Source organism: Paramisgurnus dabryanus, chromosome 13, assembly GCF_030506205.2.
Source record: "Paramisgurnus dabryanus chromosome 13, PD_genome_1.1, whole genome shotgun sequence".
NCBI lineage: Eukaryota > Metazoa > Chordata > Actinopteri > Cypriniformes > Cobitidae > Paramisgurnus > Paramisgurnus dabryanus.
Window position 1 is genome coordinate 14355608 of NC_133349.1, and position 21676 is coordinate 14377283.

General features: G+C 39.2%; 1 long non-coding RNA gene across 1 annotated transcript; it reads right to left on the reverse strand.

Annotated features, from left to right (window-relative positions):
- Positions 1 to 14322: 14322 nt before the first annotated feature.
- LOC135788855 (uncharacterized) lies at positions 14323 to 17732 on the reverse strand. Its single transcript, XR_010547461.2, has 3 exons — positions 16609 to 17732; positions 15661 to 15765; positions 14323 to 15353 (listed from the first exon to the last, which is right to left on the reverse strand). It is a non-coding gene; the product is annotated as an uncharacterized lncRNA (long non-coding RNA).
- Between the last annotated feature and the right edge of the window lie 3944 nt (positions 17733 to 21676).

Genomic DNA, 21676 nt, shown 5'->3' on the forward strand with positions numbered 1-21676 from the left:
ATACGACAGGACGGCACGGGACGCCCCCTTGCTTCCTGGGGAAAGGGTACTGGTCCGAGATAATCGGCGGCTAGGCGGAGGCAAGCTGAGTGATCGGTGGGAGGCGAGACCATATATTGTGCAACAGCAGCAGAGACCGGGGCAGCCGGTATATACGATCCGACCAGAAGGGAAGCCCGGACCAGATCGGGTGGTCCATCGGAACATGATTCGCCCCTGCCCAAACTATCCCCCGCTAGTCACAGAGGTGGCTCCTAAGGAGCCAGAGACTGCTGCCCCCTGGTACGGAGGGTGGGTCATCTTTCCAAGAGGCCCGGCGGAGGGGCCGGCCCGAGTGGCCCCAAGGGAGCCTGAGAACTTACCTGTCGTAGTGGATCCAGCGAACGACGTAGCCCCAGAGGCTCCAGGAGAGCCGGACAACTTACCTGCCGAAGGAGCCCCAGAGGCCCCAGGAGAGCCGGATGATTTACCTGCGGAAGAAGCCCCAGAGCCCCTACCACAACGCCCCCAGCGGGAAACCCGGGGGCGGCCGCCCATCCGATATGGAGAGTGGGTCACAGGAAGCGGTTCTAGGGACTAGAACCATTTCGGCGGGGGAGGATGTCACAGGTGACGTTTTGAATGAACGACGGGCGGAACCCGGCTTCCATATTTTGAATGAACGACGGGCGGAACCCGGCTTCCACATTTCGTTTCCGGGGTTTCCCCGAAGTCAAATTAAGCCTGATTGTGCGCAGGTGGGGATAATTTGCACAGCGGTCGCTGGTAGGCTGACGAGGGGAAGAGTCAGCATATAAAAAGACCTTTGTAGACATCAAACGGTGTGCTTGTGGTGTACTTGTCTACGCTGTGTTGCTGCTTTGCAGAGAGACCAGGCTGGTTGGATCGTGCTACTGGGGAAGAGAGAAGAAAAGGGACAGTCAGTTGACGAAGGAATATTGAGGAGTTTCATCAGAGAAGGAGTGAACACAGAGCCATCAATAGTGTAGCGAATAACAGTTGTGGGCAACTAAGCGTGAGTAACAGATGTGGTACTTATCTGAGCCATACTTGTACGAAGAGTTGTTTTGGTGTGTTCCTTTGTGTTTTTGAGGTCCCTGGCCCCACTGGAGAGGACAGCGTGGGTGAGCCGCGGGTTGACCGGAAGTACGGACGAAGGACCTGATGGGAAGCACCGTTTGCTAGTAGAGCAGTGGCCCTGTGGGGAAACAGAAACACAGGTGAGCCAGGGGAAAGAAATCAACACGCCGGGCCTGTGAATACACACATCTTACTCCCATTGGCGGTCCAGTTATTGCCCAACTATCCTCTCGAGGTCGTCGTAGCCAGGTGGCAAGGGTGATTTGAAAACCACGTGAAGTTTATAAGAGTGCTGTGGGTGAGTTTCACTGATTGATGGTGTTTACGCTTTACTTGCTGTGTGTATGCTGTGCTTGTAGCGTTCAAACTGCCTAGCCTCAGACGAGTCGCGAGACGACGACATCCGTTGTGGCCTGGGTCCTAAGGAGAGCGAGAATATTTAGCCCTGTGCCCGGGGTGTGTCCACAAGAGCTTCACTTATCCCTAGAGCAGACAGTGGTGAAGCCCAGTGAGTATTACCAAGAGTGTACTGTGCGGACTGTGGGTTGTAACAGTGTATGTATTGACCTTTCCACCAGAAGCTCGTGGTGAGCGGAGCCCCGACGAAAGTTCGCCCCAACTCACGACCCCGTTTGGTGAAGAAGGAGGGGGAGTTCGGGAAGCGTTCGGCTCCGTGTCATCAGCCCCACTAGTCCCTACGACGCCCGGACAGTTGAGTGGATGGGCGAAGGAATACGGTATACCAGCACTGTAGCGAAAGCCCACTGTTTGTAAGGGAAGCTCTGTGTACGAAGATCCCCAGTACTGTGAGTAACGTGACCTGTAAAGTAAACCTGTTCTGTGCTTATAGCAAATATCTGCCTGTACAAGTGAAGCTCTGTGTGTGCACGAAGACCCCCAGTGCTGTGAGTAACGTGACCTGTAAAAGTAAATCTGTTCTGTGCTTATAGCAAATATCTGCCTGTACAAGTGAAGCTCTGTGTGTGCACGAAGACCCCCAGTGCTGTGAGTAACGTGACCTGTAAAAGTAAATCTGTTCTGTGCTTATAGCAAATACCTATCTGTACAAGTGAAGCTCTGTGTGTGTACGAAGATCCCCAGTGCTGTGAGTAACGTGACCTGTGAAGTAAATCTGTTCTGTGCTTATAGCAAATACCTACCTGTACAAGTGAAGCTCTGTGTGTGTACGAAGATCCCCAGTGCTGTGAGTAACGTGACCTGTGAAGTAAATCTGTTCTGTGCTTATAGCAAATACCTACCTGTACAAGTGAAGCTCTGTGTGTGTACGAAGATCCCCAGTGCTGTGAGTAACGTGACCTGTGAAGTAAACCTGTTCTGTGCTTATAGCAAATACCTACCTGTACAAGTGAAGCTCTGTGTGTGTACGAAGATCCCCAGTACTGTGAGTAACGTGACCTGTGAAGTAAACCTGTTCTGTGCTTAAAGCAAATACCTACCTGTACAAGTGAAGCTCTGTGTGTGTACGAAGATCCCCAGTGCTGTGAGTAACGTGACCTGTGAAGTAAACCTGTTCTGTGTTTATAGCAAATACCTACCTGTACAAGTGAAGCTCTGTGTGTGTACGAAGATCCCCAGTGCTGTTCCGGGTGGACGAACAGCGTTGCCAGCGAAGTACTTTACCTTGTCTGACCTTTGTTTGATTCTGCCTCCAGGAGAAGCGGAGCGCGCCACGGATTGTTGGGCCAGAGCCCCTACGGAGCCCCTGTCCCCAGTCTTTCCCTTAAGTGGCCCTGGAGGCGAAAAAGAGACACACTAGTTTTAAATTGCCCTTCCCCCTTTCCCCCTTTTCCTTTTAAATATTTAATAAAGTTTATTTTAATTATAGTATACTCGTCTGTCTGGTCATTGGGGTGGTCTTGGGAAACTCCTCGAGGTGGAAGAGTTGAGAGGGGTGTGACCCTTAGTATAGTTGGGTCCGCCCTCGGGGTGTGACACAAACAAACCCTGTGGTATCATACAATAGTTCCAGGATGTTTTCCAAGGGATCGGTCAGTTCCCAGGAGAATGCACTATACACCTGGATCCTGCAGCTGTCCCTGTTGTATATCCACCGAGGAGGATTCCGTTCATGCTGCGCAATCGCCTCAAGGAGGAGCTAGACAGCATGGAAAAAGCAGGCATCATTGTTAAGGTCACAGAGCCCACCGACTGGGTGAATGCCCTGGTGGTTGTTGAAAAACCACGCACTGGAAAACTCAGGGTATGTTTAGACCCCAGAGACCTGAATAAAGTAATAAAAAGACCCCATTACCCCCTGCCGACTCTGGAGGACATCACCCCAAAACTCGCCGGAGCACAGTTCTTCAGCGTGCTGGACGCAAAATCTGGATATTGGGCTATCAAGCTGTCAGAAGAGTCGTCAAAACTAACAACATTCAACACTGTAGTTGGAAGGTACAGGTTTCTATGTCTACCTTTTGGTCTGATCTCTGCTCAAGATGAGTTTCAGAGAAAGATAGATGAGACTTATGAAGGGCTCGATGGCGTTGCAGCCATTGTAGACGACATACTCGTCTTTGGAAAAACAAAAGAGGAACATGATGCAAACTTGCGCGCTGTGCTAACAAGGACCCGGGAAAAAGGAATACGCCTCAATCCAGACAAAAGCATGATATGCGTCCCTGAGGTCAGTTACTTCGGGCACAAGCTAACACGTGAAGGCATTAAGCCCGATCCAGAAAAAATCAGTGCAATAAGAGACATGAGCCCTCCAAAGAATAAGTCGGAGCTGGAAACAATCTTAGGCATGGTTAATTACCTGTCCAGATTTGCACCAAACCTGTCTGAAATAAACGCACCTATCCGGCTGCTCTTGAAGCAAAATAATGAGTTTGTGTGGGACGAGACTCAGACACAAGCATTTGAGAAAATGAAAGAGCTGATCACACGAGAGCCCGGCCCTGTTCTTTCTTACTACGACCCTGGTAAAGAGCTCCGTCTGCAAGTAGATGCGTCAAAAAGTGGCCTAGGCGCCGTGCTCCTTCAGGACCACAAACCCATTGCATATGCTTCGAAATCCCTCACACCAACAGAAGAAAACTATGCGCAGATCGAAAAGGAGTTATATGCTGTGGTATTTGGATGCAAACGTTTTCATGCGTACGTATATGGCAGAAAGGTTATCGTTGAGTCAGATCACAAACCTTTAGAACCTATCGTGAGAAAGCCTCTTGCAGCTGCACCTCCGCGCCTCCAGAGAATGATCCTGCAATTACAGAGGTACGATATTGAAATTGTGCACCGCCCAGGAAAGGAAATTCCAATAGCAGATGCGCTGTCCAGGAAATCCATTGCGTACAGACTTGAATCACTGTATGAGGATATGGATGCACAAATTCACACAATTGTGGCTAATCTTCCCATAAGTGACAGAAAGTTAACAGACATCCGAAAAGCAACAGAGCAAGATCCACAGTTTATCTCTCTGAGAAGTGTCATAAAAGCCGGATGGCCTGATGTGAGGAAGAAGTGCCCCTCCAGCCTTTCTGAGTACTGGAACCACAGGGATGAGATCTCAGAAATCGACGGACTTCTGTTTAAAGGTGAGAAACTCATCATTCCACATGTGCTGAGAAAGGACATGCTAGAGCGCATACACACGGGACACATGGGAATTGAGAGGAGCAAGCAAAGAGCCAGAGATCTTTTATTTTGGCCAGGTATGAACAAACAAATTGAGGAAATGGTGGAAAGATGTACCACATGCTTAGAGCTCCGTAAATCTAACCCAAAAGAGCCCATGATCTCTTACCAGATCCCTGAACGTCCGTGGCAGATCGTCGCGACGGACTTATTCATGTGGAACGGAGACAACTATTTAATAGTTGTAGATTACTACAGCAGATTCTTTGAGATGGAGAAACTCCACTCAACAACATCATCAGCAGTTATCCATAAGCTGAAGGCCATCTTCGCCAGGCATGGTGTGCCTGAGAGAATAATTTCAGATAATGGCCCACAATACAGCTCGCATGACTTCAAAGACTTTGCAATCCAGTGGGACTTTACACATGGGACATCTAGTCCGCACTACCCGCAAAGCAATGGTCTTGCTGAAAAGACAGTGCAGACAGCAAAAGCCATACTGAATAAAGCACATGCTGAGAAGAAGGACCCTTACCTCAGCTTACTCGAACACAGAAACACCCCTGTTGATGGATTTCAGTCTCCCTCGCAATTGCTGATGAGTCGACGTCTTCGCTCCATCTTGCCTATGTTAGGAAAACAACTGCAACCTCAAGTTGTCGACAAAAAACTGGTGAGTGCGACACGGAAACTTAAACAAACAAAACAAAGGCAGTACTATGATCGTACCGCACAGCCATTGTCCACATTGGCACAAGGGGTTAATGTTCGTTTTCAGCAAGCTGATGGACGATGGATGCCCGCCACCATATTGCAACCTGCAGATGCACAACGGTCGTATCTGATCCGTACCCCTGATGATCAAGTGTTCCGCCGCAATCGCAGACACTTAATGGAAACCAAGGAGATAACATCAGAAGTAAAAGATCCAGCACCTCAGACAATGCACATTGATCCACCTGTGGATACAGGAGGTTCAAAAGAAAACACTTGCAATGTGCAACAGCAAGCTGCATCTACTCAGTTTACACGCTCTGGTCGCATGGTAAAACCTAGAGACATTCTTGATCTGTAAAATAAACTTCTGATGTTCAGTAAGATGTGAATCGTATATTGCAAAGATATATTATGGATGCTAATTTAAAAAGAGTTGTGTTGACAGTATGTTCTGCATGTCATTTGTCACAATACGTCATCTAATTACTATAAGTTACATGACGTACCAATATGTTTGTGCTTATATGCTTATGCAATAATAAGAAGCCATTGTAAATCTGTTCCATAGATGCAATGCTAAATATTTTGCCTAATGTGACGTGACGTTTAATTTGGGTGTTCAGTCTGCCAGTTCATATTTGTGTTGTAACTTACCACTTCATAAAAAGGGGGATGTAATATTATCAGCCCACGTATGTGGTCATTTGAATACTGCATGCTGATTGGTTGTAAATCTTCACATGTTCTATTAGTGCTATTCTAGTAAAGACGAAGTCAGACGTACATGTGTGAGCTCTTACTTGTTTCTTGGTACGACACTAATTTGAGTGACTACACGAGAATAATACAAACAGTGCGTTGCAAGACATGCAACGTTAAAATCACGGGCAGCCAGACGACAAACTCCAATTTCGTCCGTCATTTGAAGGTTAGTTGGTTGTTAGCTAATGTAATAATAGCTAAAGTAGCCATTAACCCTCATCATACCGTGTTGGGGACAAATGTGGGCAAAATAATTTTGATTTATTTTTTTTAAAATACTTCCCTTGATATGAGCGGTACGAGACTTGGCTACTGTGTCTAAGTTTGCCACCTGAACACACACAGAGAAAAATGACTGGATTCTACAATGTTAGGGCCGGTTCACATATCGCGTCATTTGCGCGCTCAAGTTCGTTATTTCAAATGTAGGCGCGCAAACGGAAGAGATTACAATTTTGTTGGATTCCATGATGTATTTTACTGAACATGAGTATTTCTTTATATCTTTATATTCTATATATCTTTATTAAGATCACATTCTGCAGGTAAAATTACAATAATAAGGTGACTTGACTTGGACTTGACTTGACTTGACATAGCCTGTGACTCGACTTGACTTGCCCAAGAAAAAAAATACTTGGGACTTACTTGAGACTTGAAGGTTCAGACTTGAGACTTGCACATGTGTGACTTGGTCCCATCTCTGATCAATAGTATATAGGTTAAATATAGTTTTATTAACTTTTGAAACAATTACATAAAGACTAAATATGAATAAAAGTGACAAGATTCATTAGACCAAATACTGCTGGTTTGATCAACCTAAAAGAAATACAGTCTTATTTTTGACCATCAATCCAAAACTGTACATCAGAGTCAGCAGGAAATTTGTAACTGTGTCCAGAATAAGGCGGTGATCAGCGAAATGAGCAAACAGTGATGCCCGCTGGTGCGTCTGGGTCTCATCTCCGAATCTTTCTTAGCAAAAACTTTCTAAGCTATAATATTTTTATTTATTTTATTTAATAAAAAAAGATAATGAATTTCATTATTTATTTTAGATTGTGTTTGTTTTTTTGGACAATGATTGTTTAAAAAATATGCTGTTCCAAATTATGCAGAATGCACTTTAAAGGATAATTCCGGTATTTAACACTTTGAGTCTCATTTCTGGTTTGTTTTGGATGAACTACAGTGATGGACACAGAAATTTTGACAATGGGTCGTGTCTTGAGTTTTTGACTCGTTTAGAAGCGTCTTTTGACTGCTTCAGAAAGAAAGTCAATGGCCATGCACAAACATGTCATATAAACAACACTTAACGTTCATTTTCAAAACTGTACTACTCACAGAGTGGTTCGTGGTGTTTGTTGATGATTAAAAACAAATATATTGGCGCAATGTATGATTTCAATCCGTGTTATTTGCTATAGTGGAACAATTTTTTCAGATACCTCACAACCGCGTATATACTTCCGCTCTATATTTGAGTCTGAAGCGTTAGCACACTCCCAACCACTTGATGGCGACAACCACTTTGCCATACAAGTACGCTCGGTGTCTAGCGTATAGACAGTCACAATCGGGCTCAACTTCAAACCTAAAGCTGGTCACTGAGCCATCAAATATGTAGGGCTGTTCCGAATAACATTTTTTGAGCTACGAAGCTCTAGTAGAAATCAAATTGAATATTCGAAGCTTCGGAAGGAGGGGCTGAACATATTTTTCTCTTTAATAAAGGCAGGAATCTCTGTGTGTGTGTGTGTGTCTGTGTCTGTTTTATTATGTGGCGGATGTGTTGCTGCGGACCTAAGGGAGTGTAGTGCCTTTTTTCGTGCAATATGGACACGTTTAGAATTAATAAACTTTAAAAATACTACTGAACAGCACAAGCTGCGAGAACAGCATTAGTGAAACAAAACACAAGAGCAATACTTTTAATAAGGTAGCCTAACATTTTTCTAACAAACCAACATTCCCGTATCAGAAATAAGCAGCACAGTAATTACTGACAACTTAAAGCTCCACTGTGTAAGATCTACTCCCATCTAGCGGTGAAAGTCTATATGACAAGCAACTGAATATTACTTTCTAGCCCTCCCCATTCGGAACGCGTTTTAACTCGTACGGTGGCCCGGCCGTGTCATGCCAAGGTTAACATGGCTTCCAGTAGCTACAAAGCAAAAGCAATGAGAAAAAAATGAACAATTTGCAATGTCCTTTGCCTGTGATCCATCAAAGCACACAGATTTATGTTTAACATGAAAAAAGTCTGATTGTCATGATATGTCCGCTTAAAATCATATACAAAAAGCAACCATGACGGGTTTAAATGGACGCGAACTAATATTATGTCAAAGTACAATGCTTATGTTTTAAGTAAACTTTACATGTCCGTTTATATGTAAGAGCTTTCTCTCAGATTGGTGAAAAAAGATCGCGCAACTTTCACACGCTTGTAAAATGAAACGAAAGACGCGCAGATTAGACGCTTTTATCAGAGTATTATGTCAGACATTATGTCAGAGTACAATGCTTATGTTTTAAGTAAACGTTACATGTCCGTGTATATGTAAGAGCTTTCTCTCATATTGGTGAAAAAAGATCGCGCAACTTTCACTTTATCAGAGTATTATGTCAGACATTATGTCAGAGTACAATGCTTATGTTTTAAGTAAACATGTTACATGTCCGTGTATATGTAAGAGCTTTCTCTCATATTGGTGAAAAAAGATCGCGCAACATTCACACGCTTGTAAAATGAAACGAAAGACGCGCAGATCAGACGCTTTTATCAATGAAAGGCTAAAAATAGCGCTGTCACCGTGTGTTTGTGCTAGAGGTCAGAAAAGATGAAAACATTTATCTCAGTACCTCAGATTACATAAATGGGCGGAGAGACGGCGTGTGTCTGTTCGATCACATTAAACCACATGCATGTTTACACTAACAAGTGTTATGCATAATCATGCTAAAGTTAGCCAAGGAACTATAAAACTTCTAGTTTACAACATGGACTGTATCGATGTAAACGAATATGCTGAATTACCTGTGGAGAAGATATAAAGTGCAACTTCAGTGTCCCATGAGCCCCATCTTGGAAAACTAACTCCAATAGTGACTTTGGTCTTGATGTTTTTCCTGTCACGTTGTCGTTTAAAATCCCCGTTTCGCATCCTTGGCGATTTGTTTTAATGTCCTCGAGAATATGTCTTCAACCGGCTTTCAAATCAAAGCATTAGATCGCAGGTTCATCACGGTGTGCGGTTGTTGTAAAATCCGAAGGATTCAGCTACGCACGCAGGTCACAGGCTGGAAACGTCATCAAGCCTGGTTTATTTAAATCAACTGAGCATTACATTCGCAAGTCATACGCATATTACATCAATTTACAATTAACTAAGAATAATTGTCAGCTTTATAATTGTTAATATTCTGAAATAAGACTGTCTTGATGACGTATACTGCCTACACATGCAACCTCTGGAGGCTTCAGCTATCGGGCAGCGTGAGTGTAGAGTGAAAGCGCGAAAGGCGGAGCTTGAATTTCAGGAATGTCCCTCGTCGGCGCATGTATTTCAAAGATGGAGGCACAACATGGATTCAGCCAGAGAGCGCTTCGACGGTATGCATTTTAAATAGCAGATTCTGCACTTACGAGAATACTTTGATTAGTGGGTGGGAAGTATTTACACATGAATGAGCACATACTTTTGAAAGAAAACATGGGTTTTTGTTAAGAAATAACTCAATAAAGTACACAGTAGAGCTTTAAAGGGTAGGCTATTTAAATAAAACAACGAAAATAAATGAAGTTCAACAAACTGTAATTAAACGGTAGCATACTTTCAAAATCAAGTTTATTTATAACACTTACATCATCCAATATGTTTTTTTCTTCAGCAGAACAATAAAGAAGATATTTTTCAGAAACCCCAGTGCTCCGTCATGCAAGTCAACCGATCCGCACACTTTTAGATCTATCTAAAGCATATATCCAATACAACAGTAATCCCCCATAACTCCGTGTGACATATTGACATCTTGTGAAGCAAATCAATCAGTTTTTGCAAGAAACTGAACGTTATTTACAACACTATTAGCAGGCACGTGCACACATAGACATCAAAGGGGGCTTGAGCACCTGCCCTTTTTATTCCTGGAGAGAAAGTGCCCTTTTTTTCTGGGGTGCTTTAAAAAAAAAAGATCTTTATTCATATAACAACTGATGTCTGTCTGTTTCTTGTGTTTTTTACTTGTTGCTTATTTTAATTAGGGGTCAAGCCCCGAAGGGGCGAAGACCCCTATTGTATTTGTTAGTGTTCTTATTATTATTATAATAATTATTCTGCTTCTTCTTCCGCCATTGCGGTCTATGGCAGCCCATAGAACCGTACGTAGGAAAGTTATCAAATTTGGCACACTGATAAAGGACAGTCCAAATATTATCCACAGCAAATTTGGAGTCTCTATCTCAAACCCGCTAGCGCCACCAACAGTCCAAAGTTGCACTTATGTTTTTGCTTATAACTTTTGATCCGTAAGTCCTAGAAACGAAATTCTTGTTTCCTCTGATTCCTTGGCTCAAGCCGATTCGATTGGACCCTATGACGTCATTTTCCGTCATGAAAATTTTTCCGCCATTTTGAATTATTCGTAAAACCTACTTTTGCGAACTCGTCCTAGAGTTTTTACCCGATTGCCGCAAAAATTGGTATGTAGCATCTAGAGACCCTCACGGCAAAAAGTTATTAAAAGAATTTTGATAAATCAATCCGTTGTTGTATAGCGCGTCAACACATTTTACGTAGAGCGCAAAAAAACAGATTTTATGCTGTATCTTCGTCAAACTTAGGCCTATTGACACCACACTTGGTACTTGTGATGCCAGTCAGGAACTGAGTGTGCATGCACAGTTTCGTCGCTGCGCCACCTAGTGGCCAGACAGATGTTTTATACACCTTTAACTTTGGCTGCGATCAACGTATTTTGACGGGACTTGATTTTTAAGAGTCCTGAATAGTCGCCGAGTCCAACGATACCAAACATGCCAGATTTCGTCTTACGGTTAGCCCTGTGCATAAAAATAGCGCTTTAAAAACACGCGCGAATAACTCCGCCAGCGTTATTCCGATCGACTCGAAAACACCATAGGAAGAACATTGCATTACCTTCTGAACAAAAAGTTCTATTGGCGTTATATTAAAATTTTCATCAGAAATGGCCGAAAATTGCAAAAAACGAAAAATTAACTTTATAATTTGTGGTTTTTACACATAAATGGTTATAACTTCGCAACGAAAAGAGATTTTTTCACCAGATTTGATACGCTGATGTATGAGCAGAGTCTGAGGCCACACAAAAAAAATGGTATGCCTGAACTACTAGGTGGCCCTATAATTGAACAAAATATTTCATATCAAGCAAGCCCTATTGTCATACAACTATTTCTTTGCCGAACTAAAGTGTATAGTCATGAAACTAGCTAGATGTAACGCAGTCATGACCTGAGGTTGCATGCATGATTCTGTCATAGCGCCCCCTAGTGGTTTGGAGATAGAAAATAGCTATTTTTGCATAAATCTACTGCAACAGCACATCTAAAACCATGAGTCATCATGGATATTCCTTTCATGGCTTTGACTATAATCACTGGTGGTTGCCAATTCACTCCCTAGCAACCAATGAGAATACCTTATCAACCGTTTTGCAAGAGCTATAACTCTGCATCAGAACATCGTAGAGACACGGGGGTTGGCTCTTTTGACTCATTAACAACACTGTAACATTTTGAGAGCTGAGTATTGCCACTGCAAGCACCACTCATTTTTACGTCAGTGTTCTAGTTATCAATGCTCGTCGAAAGAGAGGGAGAGATTTCACTAAATGAGAACACAGCTTTTTTGCTGATAACTGTTATATTGTTTTGTCTGAAATTATTTTTTTGTCATTGCGCCACCTACTGGTTTTGAGATAGAATATGGCATTTTTTGCCAAAAACTACTGCAACAACACATCTAAAACCATGAGTCATCATGGATTATTCCTTTCATGGCTTTGACTATAATCACTAGAGGATGTCCATTTACTCTCTAGCAACCAATGAGAATACGTTATCAACTGTTTTTGCAAGAGCTTTTTCTCTGTATCAGAACATCACAGAGACATGGGGATGGTCTCTTTTGACTCTTTTAACTTGTTGTAACATGTTGTGACCCATGTTTGCCCACTGTAAGCATCACATACATGTCCTTCAGTGCTCTAATGTTCCATGATTGTCAATAACCGAAGGACAGTTGCAGTAGACAAGAATATAGATTATTTTTGTTGATTACCTTTAGATTTTTTAATCTGAAATCATTAGGTTTACCTAGGTTCTTCAGTCTGCTTATCCAAATGCAACTTTACATCCTTCTGTGCCCTTTTCGGCTTGACCCCGGTATTGCTGCTTGCAGCTATATTTTAACATGAATTCATTCAGGAATCATTTAAATGAGATTTAAACTCTTATATAGAAAAATAGCGCTATTTGTGGCACACAAACGGTTAACAGATGAGTCCCGCCTCCAAAATTCACATCGCTAAGATGATTGGCTTTACCTTTCCTTAGTCCTGCCTCTCTAACTTACTGCGCTTTATGATTGGTTTGTCTACACTCGTGCTGCATCATTCGCGCTTCAAGCGCCAAAGCTCAGCCTGAACGAGACGCGATCATGTGCATGATTATGCAGGCAGCTACCGGTAATTGTGTGAGGAAGAAAGCATTCTTATATTAACAGTTTTATGCACAAAATATGGGACAAGTTGTTACACATATTGATTCAGGGACATTGTTTTCCATGGCAATCCCATATATACCTGAAGAGTTGCAAACTTGTAACAGTGTAGTGTATGTAGTTTAAACAGACTGCTCAGAAAATAATAAAGCACAAACAATAAAATAATTGCTAACTACAGTAGTAAGCTTTTTTGTTTGGGTTTTTTGTAATGGCTGTTAAATAAGTATAATGTGTTATACTGGAGTGCTGGAGTAGATTGGGAAGAAATCTGATGGTTCAGTATTTTACTTGCCCAGTATGAATTTTCACTGACATCACAAAAAAGTAAAATATAAAATACAAATAAAATAGGCCTAATCTATATTTGTTGTTTCTGACATGTGTAACACTAATAAATATGAAACCTAAGATTAAAGGTGCCATAGGATGTGTTTTCATAATATGTTAAATTGTTCTTTGACAATTACATAGAAGGTATGTTGCTTTATTAAGTGCAAAAATTATCCAGAAACGTTTTTACATGTCCATTTACAACCCTAGAATTTGTCATTTTAATGAAATTGTCTATTTTTGCCCTATTTGAAAGGGTCATGAATAATAATGTTGAGCTCTGCTCTGAGGCTCATGCCAGAAGCTCACATTAGTAAACAGACCTTATATTTTGAGCCCTTATCAGACAAAAATACATTTTGAGTAACAACTAACAACTAATCAGCTAAACGCTAGCATATGATATAGCATTTATTGGCATGTAGCGCTAACTCAGCAGTCACAACTTTGTTTTTAGCATTTTAACAAATTTGTAATTAATGTGTAATTTAATGTTTTCAAAACATGCACATTGTGTAATGGCTTCCTTTGCTGCTCTATAAACCTAGACTACTAAGGAGACCATGGTGTCTGTGTGAACTGATTATTTTGTAGACATCTTTTGAAAATTAAACAATTGTGTGAGTTTGAGGAAGATAAAATGAATTAACGTTTTTAAAAAAAAATGTAAAAAAAGGAAGTCAGAATTGCGTTAATATATATATATACTTTTGTTTAAAAAAAAAGAAAAAAATATACATAATTATGAGAAGTGCCCTTTATTTCACTTGAGCCCCTGCCCCTCAAAATGTCTGTGCACGTCCCTGACTATTAGCGTGAATGCCAAAGCAGGAAGCGCGCTTTCTATTCGAGGCGATCTCTTCCACTGGTGGCGTTTGGTGGCTGTTGGCTATGGATGTTGGTCTCTCTGCGCCACCTATAGAGCGGGAGCGTGAAGCGCACTTCCTGCTTGGCAAAAGCTTTGCATTAACGCTGTAAAATATTAAAATATTTATATATATATATATATATATATATATATATATATATATATATTCGAATCTCAAAACTGAAAATCGAATGTCAACCCACTGAACGAATATTCAAATATTCTAGGTATGATGACAAAATTTTCAAAAACCCCAAAACTCTAAATTTATCACATGACTAGACAGAGCAGACATTACCATTTGCAAAGAAACAAGGATTGTAAAAATCTGTTGAGTATTGAGAAAGTTATGATATTTTTAATATTAGAAATCAGGGGAAAAAGTTATATATGGATGTCTATGGAATGTGTGTGACCGAAATGCTGCTTATTCACAAGTTTTTGCTTGTAACTCTCTCATTTTATCAGATATTTGCATGAAATTTTAACAGAAGGTAGAATTTTGTTAGTACTTTCAAAATAAATTATAAACATTTACTGTTTTAGTTGGAATGGGCATCAAACTTTAGTTGGAATGTGCATCAGACCCATGGTAACTACACTGTAAAAAATTTCACTGTTAAATTACAGTAATATACTGGCAGCTAGATTTGCCAGCATATAGTTGTAATTTTACAGATTACCTACTGTAATTTACAACAACAGTTTTTTACTGTACAAATATTACGAGACAGTACTGTAAAAAAAGGGAGCTGCACAGTATAATACTGTCAGATGTTTGGATGCATTATACTGTTATTTTAGGGTTCCTGCTGTTATTTATACTGTAGAATGTGATTTTTCTAGCATTGTTCAAATGTAATTTTAAAATAAACACTTAAAATTGCTTGCAAAAAAATTCTCAAACAAAGGATGATGATAAAACACTGTTTTTATTAAATATAACAAAATTCAGTGCATTCTTAAATGTCAGTTTCTGCCTCACTAATAAGACTGGGCTGAATAAAACATAATGCTGTGATGTCACATAAATATCACAACACTGCAGAATACAATGTGAAAGCCACTCAAAGTCCATGAAGTTTTTGATGAGGGTGGTCACATGGGGATTAACAGTTGCTGCGTTTTTCTGGACAAGCTTTCCTGTCTTCTCGGACACCTTCACCTGCCTGGCTTTTGTTCACCTCTTAGGGTTCACACCAATTAAGCATCTACAAAGTACAATGAGAGAAGTAAAGATTAATTGCAATGAAGACAGATAAAACCAACTGCATTCACAGTATAAATATTCTGGTTGTTGCCATTCTGGCAGTAATGAGAGAGAAATACTTTATTCAAAAACATGTAGCATGACAACAAATTTGGCCAAAACCCAGTGTTATGTCTATATGCACATGCTAGCTTAAACTTCGACTTACTATTTAAAAGACCTAATGCAATTAAAGTCAATTTACAAAAAAGAAAGAGACACTAATTTAACGCAATGTGACATTCTTGAACAGCTAGTAGAGGATTTACCTTTGAACAAACTCCAGTGTCCTCGCAGCTTCATCTTGCCTTCACAGATGATGATGTTTTCACTGCTGATCATCCAACCTCCAAATGTGACTTCATCACCAGCAACTGATGCAGACAACAATTATAGTTAATGTCCCAAAAAACTATCAGATATTATACTGCTACAAATCCATTACTTAGAAAAGCTAATGATATTAATTACAGAAAGAGATTTTTTAGACAGACTGAAAGACTTTTCTATAGACCTACTGTTTTATTGTTTTATACTCCATACCTTAGTGTTACACTTACTCAGCAGTATCAGCCTTGGACTAGCCGTTTTCAATATTTTACTATGTTCTTACCTCAACTTAGACGAATTAATACAGCCCTATCTTTTTTCAATGCGTGCACTTCATCTTTTACAGTGCCTCGTGAATGTAGCGTTTAGCCTAGCCCCAATCATTCCAATGGCTCCAAACAAAAGTTTTATTTTGTGCCAAACTTACTTGTGTAACTACTCATGTAACAGTCTTTAAATAGGGAAAACATGCAAGTGTTTGGTGGCTTCTAAATTCATCCCTGTTTGGAGCCATAGGAATGAATGGGACTAGGCTAAATGCTAACACATTCACGAGGCACTATACAAAGATTAAAAGTGCACACATTGAAAAAAGATACAAACAAATGGTGAAACAGAGCCCAATCCCTCATGTAGATTTAAAAAAAATATCAATAGATAATCGCACATCAGTCAGACATTTGATTAGATTGCAAATTAACATTAGCATCTTTATTTGTATTTAACCTATATAGCTAGTTGCCAATTCGTTTAACAATCTGCCCTAAATAGCCTATGTCAAAATCAAATAAATCGTTTTTAGAAATATTTCAAAAATAAGCAAATATATATAACATTTTGTCAATTATTTCACTTAGAAACACAGACTCTGTTCAGTTTGTGCTTACCTTGATATACAGGCGAGGAGTAAAAAACAAGTGAATTCGTCGTCCGTCTCAGTGCTGGTAGGGTCACAATCGGAGTGAAAATGGATAGATAGTCTTTAATTCTGCTTCCTTCTCGTATAATAAAATGCAGAAAAACAGTGTAGTTAAATCAGTTTTACTCATGGTTGCAGATGAGCTCGTCACATGTTTGACATGCCTGACCAAACCAAAAAATACTGTATTATCCCGTAAGACTGAACAGGAGCTTGCTGTTATTATTTTGTTTGTCATATTATTGTTTATTTACAGTATTCAACTGTATTTATGAGAAACGGTAAATTACTGTCCAAAATTCCCCGTTTTTTTACAGCAATTTTTTACAGTGTATGGTTTTTAGAACGATTCCTGCAGTGGACGTTCTGACAGAGCGTTCACTGTAGTCTATTAATAGATACGTGACTACCAAATTTCCGCGGTTTATTTAAATACCTTCTCCACCATAGACTCAGACTACAATGTTTCAGGACCAAGATAAAAGATATTTATTTGGGTCCATCTACCTTTCATTAGAGACCAGAGCTTAGTGGAAGCACACCGCCCGGTTGAAACTGACACAAATGTTTAAACAGTTGCTGTGAATCAAAAACACCTCCGAGTTGAAAGTTAAAAATATCAAACGCTTCCGGTGGTCGGACTTGACCTATTTATTGTCGTATTTAGTAAAAACATACTACAACCTTGCGGCGAAAAGTGGATATTGCATGACACACATTTAAAAGTACTGCGTGGGCTGAAACAGATTCTTCGACCCAGAAATTCGACGCGCGTGCCCGCGATGTCAGCATTGCTAAATATTCTGGTCCAGCCCTACAAATATGGGAAACATTTCTTCTGAGAGAACCGAGCGAAAAAACTACAACCACATGTAAACAGACCCTTTTCTGTTTTCCGGCGGCGGAGTGATATATCAGCGAGCAATGAGTCTTCCAAGAGAAGTCAATGGAATTTTACAAAATGCCAAATAAAACACGACAGAAACTGTATTTCGCTACACAACTTGTTTTTAATCATCAACGAACACCACGCACCACTCGGTGAGTAGCACAGTTTTGAAAATTAACGTTAAGTGTTGTTTTAATGACATGTTTGTGCATGGCCATTGACTTTCATTCTGAAGCAGTCAAGAGATGCGTCTAAACGAGTCAAAAACTCAAGACACGACCCATTGTCAAAATTTCTGTGTCCATCACTGTAGTTCATCCAAAACAAACCAGAAATGAGACCCAAAGTGTTAAATACCGAAATTATCCTTTAACCAAATTTATAATGATATGATGGATTATAATGATCCAAAAACAGATATCTGTCAAATGTGCTGCATGGACACAAAATATCTTTTGACATTTTAATTTCATTTAAATATTAAAATCTAAACTTACTGACTGTATTGGAAAAATAAACAAAAATGGCATATGCATAATAATTTGGAATGAAGTGTATATCCTCTATTTATATGATAAGTGTATGTCATGTGATTTTAATCTTTGACATGACCTTACTCAGTTAATATTATAGATATAATATACCAGAAGGTTATTAATCTTCTTTACATGAGGCCTATGTAGAATTATTTAACAGTAAAAGAATTTAGCTGTTTTCTTTCACAGTCAGGGTTACATTTTCCCATATTTCTTATTCCTATAACCACTATACCCAATGTACAATCTAAACTTTTTTAACAAAATAATAAACTCCCGTTCAAGGTCTCTTCCAGGGGCGTCAGTTTGTGTTGAAAAGTGGTGGGGACAAAAGATCAGATGAAAAAACATTACAGCAGGATGGGAAAAATATTGAATAACGGCGCATCAAAAATGGGCATAGTGTAGGCCGTTCAACAACACAAAAATACTCAGCATAAAACCCTCAACAATGTTGACTACACATGTAACACTCCCTACAACACCAGCTCAACCGAACAGTGCCAAAGCACCATACTGTAAAAATCATAATTTCAACATATGTGACCCTGGACCACAAAACCAGTCGTACACTGCAAATAATGATTTTCAAGAAAAAATGTTCTTTGAATGTTTGTCTTGTTTTCAGTAAAATATCTAAAAATTCTTAAATTAAGATGCTTTTTCTTGATGCGCAAAATATCCTAAGAAAATATGTCTAGTTTTTAGACCAAAAATACAAATGTAAGTGATTTTGTGCATAAAACAAGCAAAAAAAATTGCAAATTAGGTAAGCAAAAAAATCTTGAACATTTTTAAACGCTAAATTCAAGAAAAATTCAGATTGTTTTGCTCGTTTTATGCACAAAATCACTTACTACTAAATTAGATTTTTGCTCATCAAGAAAAAGCATCTAAATTTAAGAATTTTTAGATATTTTTACTGAAAATAAACAAAACAAAAAATACTAAGATTTTTTTCTTGAAAATCTGACTTTCTTACCTAGTATTTTTGTCTTGTTTTCAGTAGAAATATCTAAAAATTCTTAAATCAAGATGTATTTTCCTGATGAGCAAAATGACCTAAGAAAATAAGTCTAGTTTTTAGACAAAAAATATACAATTTTAGTGAATTTGTGCTTAAAACAGGCAAAACTATCTGCCAATTGGGTGAGAAAAGGTTACTTAAACTCAGTGTTTAAGAAAAAAGAAATCTTATTTTTAGATTTTTTCTCACCCCATTGGCAGATAATTTTGCTTGTTTTAATCACAAATTCACTTAAATTGTATATCTTCTGTCTAAAAACTAGACTTATTTTCTTAGGTCATTTTGCTCATCAAGAAAATCATCTTTATTAAGAATTTTAGATATTTCTACTGAAAACAAGACAAAAATACTAAGTAAGAAGGTCATTTTTGCAGTATAAGTCGCACAGGTATTGTTTGATTTTTCAGAACATTTTAACCAAATGCTTCCAAAAAGTGGTGGGGACAAAATCAGCCATTTCAAAAAGTGGTGGGGACATGTCCCCAGCGTCCCCAGTGTAAATGACACATATGCTTGTCACACTGTGTCTGTATTTGCTGTCCTGCCACATTTGAAATGACAAATGTAATATACAGACCCTGAGGTATTTTGAAAAGTCATTTCAGAGAATTGATCAGAGAATAGGGGCTAAAACAGGGTCTCGATGATGCACTGGTTATATTACTAGGGTGTTTGCATGTTTGGGTAAAAAAATTATGAACTTAAGATAGGTTTTACGTGTTATTCTTCAATGGTTGTTATTCTAATAAATCCTAAAAACTTTTAAAAATCTTCCAAGATATTATGATTATAGATAGAGATATTAAGAACACCAACCTTTTTCCTTCAAATCATTTAAATCACAATAAATAGGCAATGGTACAATTGCTGTTTTTTTAATGTTTGGAAATGAGAGATGGCAATATGTAAAGGAGAACAGCTTTATTTCGACAATCAGCTGTGTTCAAACACATTTGGGACATTATAGAGAGTAGGAGAGAAACATAACAGAAGTAGAGTGCTGATACTTGTGGGAAGACAGCACAAATATCCTATTTAGCATAATATCATATGACGTCAACTGACAACCTTTAGGTTTTTGAAGCAGGTTTTAGCAACTTCTATTTAAAATAGTTTGCATAAGTGGATTTAAAACAAAGTATGCGGTACCTTTTGTTTATTGCATGGCTCTCTGAAATATTTAAACCATATAAATAATTTATTATAGCATGTAAAAATTGCCACTTTGTAGGTGTGTGCAAAAATGTGCCGTTTTTGGGTGTGTCCTTTAAAATGCAAATGAGCTGATGAAATTCAAACATTGATCACAATGATGGTGGTTTGTTGCAATTAAAACTCAATTGTGCTTTTCTCTGCATTAAATGGCAGTGCTGTGGTTGGATAGTGCAGATTAAGGGGTGGTATTATTATAATAAGAGCTCCTTATGACATCAAAAGGAAAGTCAAATTTCAACGACCTATTTTTTCATGTGCTCGTAGAGAATGGTTTACCAGAACTAAGTTGGTTGATCTTTTTCACATTTTCTATGTTGATAGAAGCATTGGGGACACAATCATAGCACTTAAACAAGGAGAAAGTCATATTTTCATGCCATGGCCCCTTTAATTTTGAATGGTCAGATTTCAAGTTGGCAAATTTGTTCAAATTTTTTTGCATAATGCATATTTTCTTTTTCAATCCCCTACATATCCTTTTAATTAAGAATTAAAGAGTTTTAAATTTAGTAATTAATTTAAACCTGCCAGGCTGATCATTACACATACCAACATTTTAACTTTTGTGAAAATGACCAGCCGAGGGTACTGAATTTTTTCTCACACCAATTTTCAAAGTAATCCTGCAGGTAAAAGTAAATGTTTTTGATGATGGAGGTTTTCTAACACTATGGCCTGGTTTTACAGACAAGGCTAAAGCTTTAGTTAAATTAAGATGTTTAAGCATCTTTAATAAACATGCCTTTGAAAAAAAATTTTTACTGGTGTGTATCTGAGACAAATCAATGGCACTGAAGATCTGTCAGAGCAAGTTATGTTTAACTGCCATGGCACAAACATGTGTCGTAGTCTAGGACTAGGCTTAAGCCTTGTCTGTTAAACCAGGAGTAAAGCTCATAAGTTGCCCCAGCCTGCCATCTTTGTTACTTGCTGTTTTGTCCCTTTTTTTTTGCTTTTCTCATACCACACACTGCTGCCATTTCAGGTTTATTTGTTTTCACATCAGCTAAATCAAATGATACTGTTTTTGTTCAGACTTTTAAGGGCAGTTGCCCAGAAAGGATTTAGATTAATCCAGGACTAGGCCTTAGTTAGGACATTCAAATAGTTTTAACAAACAAAAACAATCCTTTTGTTGCATTTTAGTCTGGGACTAAGCCATGTCCAGGAAACTGCCATTTTGTTGTCTGCACAAATAAATGCACAATAAATAAAAACTTTAAAACCACAAATTGTTAGGGATTTACAAGGAGGAACCCAAGTGCAGACGGTGGTGGGGATGAACACAAACTCTTTAATTCTATAACAGAAAATAAAGCCCACGAGGGGGCAAAATAACAAACAAGATACTTGACAGTAGTGATGGGTC